Here is an 11543-nt window from a genome sequence, read left to right as displayed (position 1 = left end):
ACGGTAATCAAGCTGACATCATTTTTTTGCATGCCTTCGATCGCATGGGAATACGCCACAGCCTACTCAAACCTGCAGACAATCCCCTATACGGCTTTGGCGGCAAGGGAACCTTCCCCATCGGCAAGATAGAGCTCCCCTTATCCTTTGGTGTAGCACCCAATGCACGAAGTGAGCAGGTCACTTTTGATATTGTCGACATGGTCTACCCATACAAATCCATAATGGGTCGGGACTCCATCAACAAGTTTGAGGCAGCTATTCACGGACTCTATCTTTGCATGAAAATCCCAGGCCCTCAAGGCGTTATAACCGTCTATGGCAACCAGCAAACATCGCACAACATTGAAAGGGACTTCGTTCCTGGACAACGGAACATACACTGCCTGACGGCAAATAGCGAAGGCTTCGAGAGCAGTCGCCCGATCGCACACGAAAAAGTCAAAGTGCAGATCCAAAAGCAATGATAGAACGAAGGTGGTACCCCTCGACTCAGCAACGCCCAGACAAACGATTATAATAAGCAACGACCTGACCTCGCGAGATGAGGAAAAACTGATTTCCAGTCTCCCCTGAAACAAGGATGTCTTCGCTTGCTCCGCCCTCGATCTAGTCTAGGTCAGCCGCTCCATCATCGAGCACAGCCTGGGCATCGACCCTTTGGTGCGCCCAAAAAAGCAGTGACTGCGAAAAATGTCTGATGAGAAAATTGAAGCAGCCAAGGCTGAGGTGCACCTCATGTTGGAAGCCAGATTTATCGAGCCAATCGCTTATCCTACATGGCTCGCCAATGTGGTCATGGTGCAAAAGAAGAGTGGCAAGTGGCGCATGTGCATTGACTTCACAAGCCTCAATAAGGATTGTCCCAAGGATAACTTCCCCTTGCCACGGATCGACAAAATAGTCGATAGCGCAGCAGGCTACGAAGTCATGTCACTCCTTGATTGTTTCTCCGGATACCATCAGATTTACATGAAAGAGGAGGACATGGCAAGCACAAGCTTCATTACACCCTTCGTCACATACTGTTTCGTACGAATGCCAGAGGGACTCAAGAATGCCGGATCAACCTTCTCTTGCCTCACCAAGAAGGTCCTCAAAAGCCAAGTCGGCCGCAATATTTTCACTTACGTAGACGACATTGTCTTCGCAAGCAAAAACAAAGAGGACCACATGGCTGATCTCGCAGAGACATATGCAAACATGCATGATGCACGACTCCGGCTCAACCCTGAGAAGTGTGTCTTCGGAGTTCGCTAGGGGAAAATACTTGGTTACCTGGTATCGCACCGAGGGATCGAGGCCAACCCAACTAAGATCCAAGCGATCATCAACATGGCACCTGTTGGGACCATGCTTCGTCGCCGAAGGTCCGGCAGGAAGAAACAACTTCGTCTGAAGCTGTCCGCATGTGATGACCGAAGGTTCTTCTCCATGAAGCTTCGGAGCTGCAAACCGACTTAAAAATAGAATGACCGTTTAGTCCATAAATGTTTGAGTCGTTGTTGTAAACTTTTACGAGGGGCATGATTGTAATTCCTCACAGGCTGTGTCCTATGCCTATAAATAGTGAACAGTGCTCCTTTACTGTTCACGCATTCCTGTAATTGCAATCGCATCACTCGGGAATTATTCCTTGCCAAGGCAGAGGTATAAAATGTATCTAATATTATATTCATATACATCAAGTTTATATAATATAAAAATGATGTTGTCTACCTGTTGGGGGCCTTCGGCATACGAAGGTCCTCAAAAACAGGATTTAACAGTATTTCTGGAGTATAATGTGTGAACAGGTATCTTCGAACTAAAGTCGGAATCGCAGCAGATCAGAATAATACGAAGGTTGACATAGCGTCGAAGCTGTGAGCAGGAAAGCTTCGGCATGATAGCAGAAAAGGGAACCGACTTAAAGATGAAAAGGCTATTCAGACCTCGATAGATTACTATAGAATTATTATCAAATGTAAAGGGCATAAATGTAATTTTGTATAGGCTGTGTGCTGTGCCTATAAATAGGTGAACAGTACCCCCGTACTGTTCACGCTGATTTGGCATTCGCTTTTGCGTCACGCTTGTACTTTCATCCCCTTCAAGTTGAAGGTACATTTGTAATCCAACGTTATTTCTGTTTATACATGATAGTATTATATAATTGTTTATGTTGTCCTTTATATTCCTTACGATTCATCCTTCGTCATCGTATAATGTATTTATGAAGGTACGCCCTTCATAACCTTCGTTCGAAGACCATTATATCCTAAGGGGAATAATGCTTCTAAGGACGAAGGATTTTACCGATTAACATTTTCTATGTTGCCTTGTTCTTGACTCATAGCATTTGAGAACAAGTCCCCAACATTGGCGACGAAGGATTTTACCGATTAACATTTTCTATGTTGCCTTGTTCTTGACTCATAGCATTTGAGAACAAGTCCCCAACATTGGCGCCCACCTCCGGTGAACTCACTTCCACTCTTTGAGTTTTTTGAACACCTTCGGCGATCATAAACCTTCGCTATGGCGCCGAAGAAAGCTTCAGCGACTGGGACTGCAGCTCTGCAACCGCTGGACCACAATCAGGAGACAGTCTCCCTTCGGGAGGCCCGAAGCCAGAAAAGGAAGGATGTCAGCCCGACACCACCAGAGGACGAGATAGATCAAGAAATCAGAGACATGGAGATGCTTCATCAACAGGTGCAGAGGAAGAAAGAAAAGATGGCCAGGCTAGCTGAACTGCAAAGGCAGATAGACGAAGCCTCTGAAGAAGTTCGTCATCTTGCTCAGGATGAGCAGCACCGAAGGCCTCAGCACCAAGACCTTCATCAGGAGGGTTTCCTCAACGAAGATGACTGGTATGATAATTTCCATCATGGGAATTTTGTTTTCGATGATGCTTCTCCTCTGTCCGCTGAGCTGTAGGCTACACCTTGGCCTCCGTCCTACAAGCCGCCTCAGCTTCCCGTATTCGATGGCCACTCAGACCCGAAGCAGTTTTTGATGAGCTACGAAGCAACAGTATCTTCGTATGGTGGCAATGCTGCAGTCATGGCCAAATCTTTTGTTATGGCTGTCAGGAGTGTTGCTCAAACCTGGTATTCCTCCCTTCGACCAGGAACGATTACTTCATGGCAGAAGCTGAAGGACTTGTTGTTAACTAGCTTTCAAGGGTTTCAGACGAAGCCGGTCACTGCTCAAGCTCTATTCCAGTGCACCCAGGATCACGAAGAATACCTTCAGGCGTACGTCCGGAGGTTCTTGCGTTTGAGGGCACAGGCACCAACGGTGCCCAATGAAATTGTCATTGAGGCCATGATCAAGGGGCTTCGGCCAGGACCGTCGGCTCAGTACTTCGCTAGGAAGCCTCCTCAAACTTTGGAGAAGCTGCTCCAGAAGATGGACGAGTACATTCGGGCCGATAATGATTTTCGCCAAAGAAGGGAGGAGGCTTTCAGGTTTTCTGAAATGACCAGGGGCTTCGGAGGAAGGTTCTATCCGAGGCACGTTAGATCAATTCATAACTCTACCCAAAATGATGATCGAGGGAGCCAACAGCAAAGACCACAGTGTTCCTCACAGGCTTCGGGGCAACAGCAAGGCTCCTTCCGACCACCAGCCCCAAGAGGCAGAGGCGCCAGGGGCTTCGGCGGAAGATTCGGAGATCAACCAAGAAGAATCTTTTGCTTGTTTTGCGGTGAGAACAAAGGCCATACCACCAGGATGTGCCATGTTACCATCCAAAAGCAAAAGGAAATAGACGAAGCCGCAGCACAACAAGCTCAGCCGAAGCAGGTCATGCATACTGCTTCGTATCATTCGCCTTACATCCCAGAATATGTGGGCAACCACCCTGCAGTTTCTGTTGCTTCGGCGAGTCAACCCCAAGCTTCCTGGCAACAGCCTCCGCCTCCACCTCCGCTGCAACAAGGCCAGCAGCCAGAAGGGAGCCAGTATGCTCCACACCAAAGGGACTTCAGAGAGCAGTCCGAAGCTCGTACAGTCAACAGCACTGTGCCAGAGTCAAAGCACATCTATTGACAAATATCCTACCTTAATAGCAGTCTTTCTTATTCAGTCTTATTTTCTGTGTAATAAAGAACATTGTTTAGATTTCATGTAAATAGTTTCGTTGTTTGCCACAAGGAAAATATATTTTCTTCACAGGCCTAAGTTGTTGAAGTTTAAAGATTTGTGATAACAAAGAGAACCTTCAAATCGTTGATAATTCTTCGAAGTAACAAAAAGTCGTTCTAAGGAACGCAGAGTAAGTTTGCTGAAGTCACAAAAAGCCGTTCCAAAGGGAGCGCAGTGTAAGTTTTCTGCTCCAAAGTCGTTCCAAAAGGAATGCAGAGCATACAGCGAAAAGTCAACGCTGATACCGCCTAAGTAAAAGGCGAAGCGCGAAAAGTCAACGCGAATACCGTTGAAAGTAAAAGGCGAAGAAGCTCCTAAGGGAGGCTTACAGCGAAAAATAAACGCTGATTCCGCTGAAGTAAAAGGCGAAGAAGCTCCTAAGGGAGGCTTAGAGCAAAAAGTCAATACTGATTCAAAAAGATTATGTGATTTATCGCATGATGTGCTTGTATCTTCGGAATAAACATCATTTTGCATAACATAACATCATCGCATCATTTCGCATAACATAAGCATCATACATCATGCTGCATATAGCACAAAAGGGGGCCATAATATCAACCTTCGAAGAATGTTTCGAAAAAGGGGGAAAATCATGCCAAGTTACAAAGAAATACACTATTGATCTTCGGAAGTGCAACTTCGCAAAATATTTTCACGAAGCTTGGATGTTATTCATCAGAATACTATGGATATTGTTGTGACAAATAGAAATTCTTCTTCACGAAGCATGAAAAGAAGGGAAGGTGTTTTTTCGTCAAAGACTCAAAAACGGTACGTAAGTAAAATTTCATGCATCGTAAAGAATTGAGCAGTAAAAACAGGTATATTACATTCAGGGTTACAAAATGTTACACATATTACATTTCAGAAGTTTTTACAATAATGCTTAATCTTCTCTCAAAACTACTTCTGCAGCTTCGTTCAGAAGTCGATCGACAACTTGATCCATGATATCTTCAGCCATCTTTTTAATTTCATCATCATCTTTAGGCTGAGGGCCCGAAGACGCTTCAGTAGGATCTGAGGGAGGACAGGATACGACTACATTGCTATTACAGATTGCGAGCGAAGTTTAAAATCAAAAGTTACAACACAATAAAAACCATTAGTTAATACCTATCTGTCCTTCGGACCCTGCGCTTTTCTCAGTAGCTTCTGCTATTTTTCTAGCTTCGTGGATCCCTTTTTCGCTTCTTTGGATAATTTCTCGTGCCATTTCTCGGCCACCGTTGTCCCAGATATCGGTGAAAAATTTTCCACCAACCATGCTAGCTTCGGCTGAAGGATCCTTCGTATCTTTGGAGAGCAGGGTGGCTTCGGATTGCGCCAAAATCTTTACATGCTCACAGCCCTTTTTCTCCAGAATGGTGGCAATTCCCCTGGCACCCGAAAAAGCACATATATCTCCGCGGCTGTTTAAAATTTCTTCGAAGGCCTCAGCTTCGTGGCTAATCCATTCAATGGGGCCTTCGGGGTTGCCTCTCGTAAAGTTTTCTTCACTTGAAAATGCGCCAACACTGGCGAAGCTAGTTTTCAACTTCTTAACACAATCCATATATTTGTTATAACATCTCTTCTTGGATGAGCGAAGCTCTTCAACAGTTCCCTCTAAATGATTTGCCCATTGGTCGCTTATTTCTCGTCTCGTTTCTTCAAGCATACGTTCCTCTTTGGCTCTGGCCAATTGTCTTCGAAGATCCTCGATTTCAAGTTTCTGAGCTTCAGCTTGACTTTTGAAAGTAGCTTCGTCTTCTTTTATCCTATTTATCAATGAGTGTAATATTTTATCTTTTTCGAGACCTTCGTTCCTCAGCTCGATTACTTCGGAACGAAGGTTGCTCAGGGCTATAGCGCATCCTTCGTCCTCGGCATCTTTTTGGGCCCTGAGGGCATTGCTAAGTATAAGGCCCTGTAGAGACAAATGTGTGTGCGTCAGCACATTTAAGCAAACAGAAAATTTTGATTTCAACAAAAATACGAAGGTCTCAAATTTTGTACCTTTAAACTATTGTACGCCAAGCTGTCGGCCAACTCGTCTTTCGACAGCACCGAGAGTCCGTCTTCTAGAGTTGGGAATCCGAAGCTCTTGCTCATATCCCGGCAGACAGAAATCTCCTTGCTGTCCGGGAGACAGTACAAGAAGTCTTCTTCTCCGCTGCCGTTGAATATCAACGCCCCCTTTTGATATTTTAGTTTCTGGGCATAAAACTGGGCTTCTTGTTTTTCTTTTTCAGACAACTTTTTTCCCGAAGCATGTCGAACAATATATTCAGGGACCGCAGGGGATGCTTCGGGGGCAACAGCACTGATTTCTTCAACAGGAATTGGCTCTGACATTTTTTCTTCTTTCGTGGGCTTTGAAGGCCCAGTTTCGGTCTCAGCCTGTTGCCTTGGAGCTTCGGCATTGAAGACTTTAGTTTCTGTTACGGATGTTTCAGCAGTTTTCTTCGGAGTTGTGTTCGAAGACTCAATTGTCTCCAGAACATCTAGCACAGTGACCATTCTTTTCCTTTTTGGGGTCACTGCTGGGCCCTTTTGGTTTTTTATTGATTCAATATTTGCTGCAGGACTCAAAACTTTTGATGTTTTTGATCCCTCAGTTGCTTCTTTCACTTCTTCCATTTTTTCTGTGGACGGCGCTTCGGCCTTCTCTTTCGTTTCTGGTAACAAAATCTTCGGTTCTTCCAATTCTATCCTCGTTGGCGCTTCGGCCGTTTCTGCGACTTCTGGCAGCAAGGTTGGCACGGTTGGTTTTTCAGCTTCGATGGACGAAGAGGTTTCCCCGGTAAACTCAGGCACCGAAGCTGGTTCAATATAGCGCGGCCGATGTGTGAGGACCTTTATCCTCTTTCTTTTCGGTTCTGGCTCGCTAGGAGCAGTTGCAGCTTCTTCTTTCGCAAAGGTTGTGTTTTTTCTTTTTTGCCCTCGAATGGGATAACGATAGTCAGGGTAGACGAACCCGATTGCATCAAACACCCGATTCAGCCTCTTCTTTTTTCGGCCTCCGAAGGCTGCTGACAGTGCAGTATCTTCGGCCTTCGAATAAGCCCCAAGCAGTTCATCACTTAAATTTTCAATGCTTTTTAACCAGTCATCATCTGGCTCAACGAATTTATCTCCAAACTTAAAAGTGTACTTCAACCTGATGAGTCCACTTTCGTCGGCCTCTTTTATGGTTTCTTGCGGCATTTCCCATTTCTCCGCAAGCGGCCATACCCTGAAGGCAATATGCTCTTGTACTAAATCTCTTGTTCCAATAAAAGAACAGATAACGCCGAAGGCTCTCTGGCATTCTTCGGCAGCTTCATTCATTTCAACCTTCGGCCTCCGAAGGCCGAAGCTTTTCCAAATGGGGCGCATAATTATACCTTTGATATCTTCTCGTACTGACAGGTCATTCCTCACATAAAACCATTCTGTCATCCAGTCGCCGGGCCATCTCTTCCGAAAGGTTGGCACGGGACAGCTTGACCCGGACCGAGAAACGAAACTGTAGCAGCCAAAATTATTGTGATACTGTTCCTTACCCCAAGGTTTTGTTTCGTATGATAATTCGTGTATATTGCAGAAACATTTTGCATCAGGCTTCAGACCTTGGCTTCTCACGGCCCACACGAAGATATTCAGTCTTATGATCGCCTCGGGGGTAAGTTGGTGAAGATAGACTTCGAATATTTTCAGCACCTCCACGACAAACTCGCTCAGGGGAAATCGTAGTCCAGCTTTTAAAAAAGCTTCGGTACACTACGACTTCATTCTCTTCAGGGTGTGGACAAGTCCTTTCCCCTTCGTCGGCCCTCACAATGGACAGATCCCGGAAATACCTTCCCCTCATGTTGACAAGATGATTTTCTTTGATAGTTGATTTGCCGAAAACCGCATGGCTTGGTCGCCAAGGGCGATCTTCGGAGTCTTCACCACCACTGTCCACATCATAACTGTCGTTGTCACCAGTGTCTTCAGACAAACCTTCCAGAATCTCCTTAGTGATTTTTTCTGTATTGGGCTTCGACATCGCTATAAGAAATCCCAAGTTCTTCTCTTCATCGAGACTCAGCTTCATCTCAGCAGTAGCCTTCTTATCTTCAGACATCTTCAGAAACACTAAAAAACTGTTTTCAAATCCGAAGCTTCAAAACTAAAAGCTCAGCAAATCTCAGTGCACAAAAGCTAAAAATCGAGTGAGCAGGAGCAGATGGCAAGAGAGCGTGCCAAATGAGTTTGCGGTATGACCGTATTTATACGCCCAGTGCGTTGGAAATTGAAAGGCCCCGCTTGTCAGTGAATGTTGCTATTCTAGCAAAGGGAAGGTGTTTTTTCGGACCTTCGGCGTAAAGCCTTCGTCCATGTCGCAATCTAAATTTATTATTTTAAACAAATTAATATTGCGAGGGGCTACTGTTGGGGGCCTTCGGCATACGAAGGTCCTCAAAAACAGGATTTAACAGTATTTCTGGAGTATAATGTGTGAACAGGTATCTTCGGACTAAAGTCGGAATCGCAGTAGATCAGAATAATACGAAGGTTGACATAGCGCCGAAGCTGTGAGCAGGAAAGCTTCGGCATGATAGCAGAAAAGGGAACCGACTTAAAGATGAAAAGGCTATTCAGACCTCGATAGATTACTATAGAATTATTATCAAATGTAAAGGGCATAAATGTAATTTTGTATAGGCTGTGTGCTGTGCCTATAAATAGGTGAACAGTACCCCCGTACTGTTCACGCTGATTTGGCATTCGCTTTTGCGTCACGCTTGTACTTTCATCCCCTTCAAGTTGAAGGTACATTTGTAATCCAACGTTATTTCTGTTTATACATGATAGTATTATATAATTGTTTATGTTGTCCTTTATATTCCTTACGATTCATCCTTCGTCATCGTATAATGTATTTATGACGGTACACCCTTCATAACCTTCGTCCGAAGACCATTATATCCTAAGGGGAATAATGCTTCGAAGGACGAAGGATTTTACCGATTAACATTTTCTATGTTGCCTTGTTCTTGACTCATAGCATTTGAGAACAAGTCCCCAACACTACCTATAGTTTACTTATCTTTAATGCTTTGTTTCTCACATTATTTTATGCACTCTCTGAGAATTTAATTATAAAAGTTCAACCTTCGTAATTGTGTCGTTTTAACCTTCGTCCGAAGTTCATTATACCCTCGAGGATATAATGCTTCAGCGGACGAAGGACATTAACGTTTAACATTTTGCGTTGCCTTGTTCTTAATTCATAGCATTTGAGAACAAGTCCCCAACATTGGCGCCCACCTCCGGTGAACTCACTTCCACTTCTCTGAGCTGATGGCTTCGTTCAATATTCAAGCTGGAGCTGCTTCGGTTCCGAAGCTGGTACTCCCAATAACGGGTGGGTCATGTTCAGAACCAGCCAACAAGAAATAGAAGAAGGAAGCACAGAGAAGGGTACAACATGTCGGGGTGCAAGGACCCTTCGTCAAGTCAAGATGGTCTCACATTCCTATTACCTTCTCCCAAGAGGACCTTCAACTCAAGGATTACCCACACAATGATGCTATGGTTATCTCTTGTGTTATCAAAGGATTTCTGGTCCACAATGTTTTGGTTGATACAGGCAGTGCAGCTGATTCATATTTGCTAAGGCCTTCAGACAGATGCAAGAGCCCGAAGATAAAATTCTTGATGCCACACATCCCCTCTGCGGCTTCGGAGGAAGGCAGATTGTAGCACTCGGTAAAATCTCAATGTCAGTGGCCTTCGGATTCATCAACAACACAAGGACTGAACAAGTTATGTTTGATATCGTTGACATGGAATACCCTTACAATGCAATCATTGGTCGTGGTACTCTTAATGCCTTTGAAGCAATTCTGCATCCAGCTTATCTTTGCATGAAGATACCTTCGGACCAAGGGCCCATTGCTATTCATGGAAGTCAAGAAGCTGCCAGAAGGGCCGAAGGAAATTGGACAGACTCAAAAGCAATCCATAATATAGATGGAACTGAAGCTTGTGAGCAATACAAGTTCAGAAGGGAAAAAGCTGCTTCGGCTGATCAGCCGAAACCCATGCTCTTATGTGAGGATATAGCATAGCAGAAGGTGCTATTGGGATCTCAATTGTCCGAAGAGCAGGAGAAAACTTTGATAAGGTTTTTGTTCAACAATAAAGATGTCTTTGCTTGGTCAGCTAATGATCTTTGCGGAGTTAACAGGGATGTTATTGAGCACTCGCTCAATGTTGACCCATCCTTCAGACCCAGGAAGCAGAGGCTTCGGAAGATGTCTGATGACAAGGCCGAAGGTGCTCGGAATGAAGTGAAAAGACTCCTCAGTGCCGGAGTTATTAGAGAGGTAAAATATCCAGAATGGTTGGCTAACACTGTTATGGTGAAGAAGGCCAATGGTAAATGGAGAATGTGTATCGATTTTACTGATCTTAATAAAGCCTGTCCGAAGGACGAGTTTCCATTGCCAAGGATAGATTCCTTAGTTGATGTAGTAGCTTCATCAGAGCTCATGAGTTTGCTGGATTGCTATTCAGGCTATCATCAAATATGGATGAAGAAGGAAGATGAACCAAAAACCAGTTTCATAACCCCTAGTGGGACATACTGTTACCTTCGGATGCCTGAAGGGCTTAAGAATGCTGGAGGAAGCTTCAGCAGAATGACAGCAAAGGTTCTCCATTCTCAGATAGGCAGGAATGTACTCACTTATGTTGATGATATCATTGTAAAGAGCACAAAGCAGGATAACCACATTGCTGATTTACAGGAGACCTTTGCTAATTTTAGACAGGCTGGTCTAAAGCTGAATCCAGAAAAATGTGTCTTCAGAGTAAAGAAGGGGAAATTCCTTGGTTGCTTAGTTTCAACAAAGGGAATTGAGGCCAACCCAAGTAAAATCGAAGCTATACTTCGAATGGAGCCACCAAGTACAAAAAAGGGGGCTCAAAGGTTGACAGGAAGGCTGGCATCTCTCAATAGATTCATATCCACATCAGCAGAGAGAAACTTACCATTCTTTGAAGTTCTGAAGTCAGCCGAAGTTTTTCAATGGGGACCAATCCAGCAGAAGGCTTTTGAAGAGCTGAAACAGTATTTGATAGATCTAACAACATTAACTCCACCTACGTTAGGGGCTCCTTTGTTATTATATGTGGCAGCTTCGCACTCAGCGGGAAGTGCAACACTTGTTCAAGAGAAGCTTGAAGGCCAGGTTAAGAGACAGGCCCCAATATATTTTGTATCTGAGGTTCTCAGTTCATCAAAGAAAAATTACACAGAGTTGGAGAAGGTACTGTATGCTGTCTTGATGGCTTCTAGGAAGCTTCGGCACTATTTTCAAGCTTACAACATAATTGTTCCTTCTTCACAACCTCTGAAGGATATTATGAGGAACCGAGAAGCTACTGGA

Source organism: Zea mays, chromosome 10 (genome assembly GCF_902167145.1).
Source record: "Zea mays cultivar B73 chromosome 10, Zm-B73-REFERENCE-NAM-5.0, whole genome shotgun sequence".
NCBI classification, from domain to species: domain Eukaryota; kingdom Viridiplantae; phylum Streptophyta; class Magnoliopsida; order Poales; family Poaceae; genus Zea; species Zea mays.
This window is presented reverse-complemented; position numbering follows the sequence as displayed.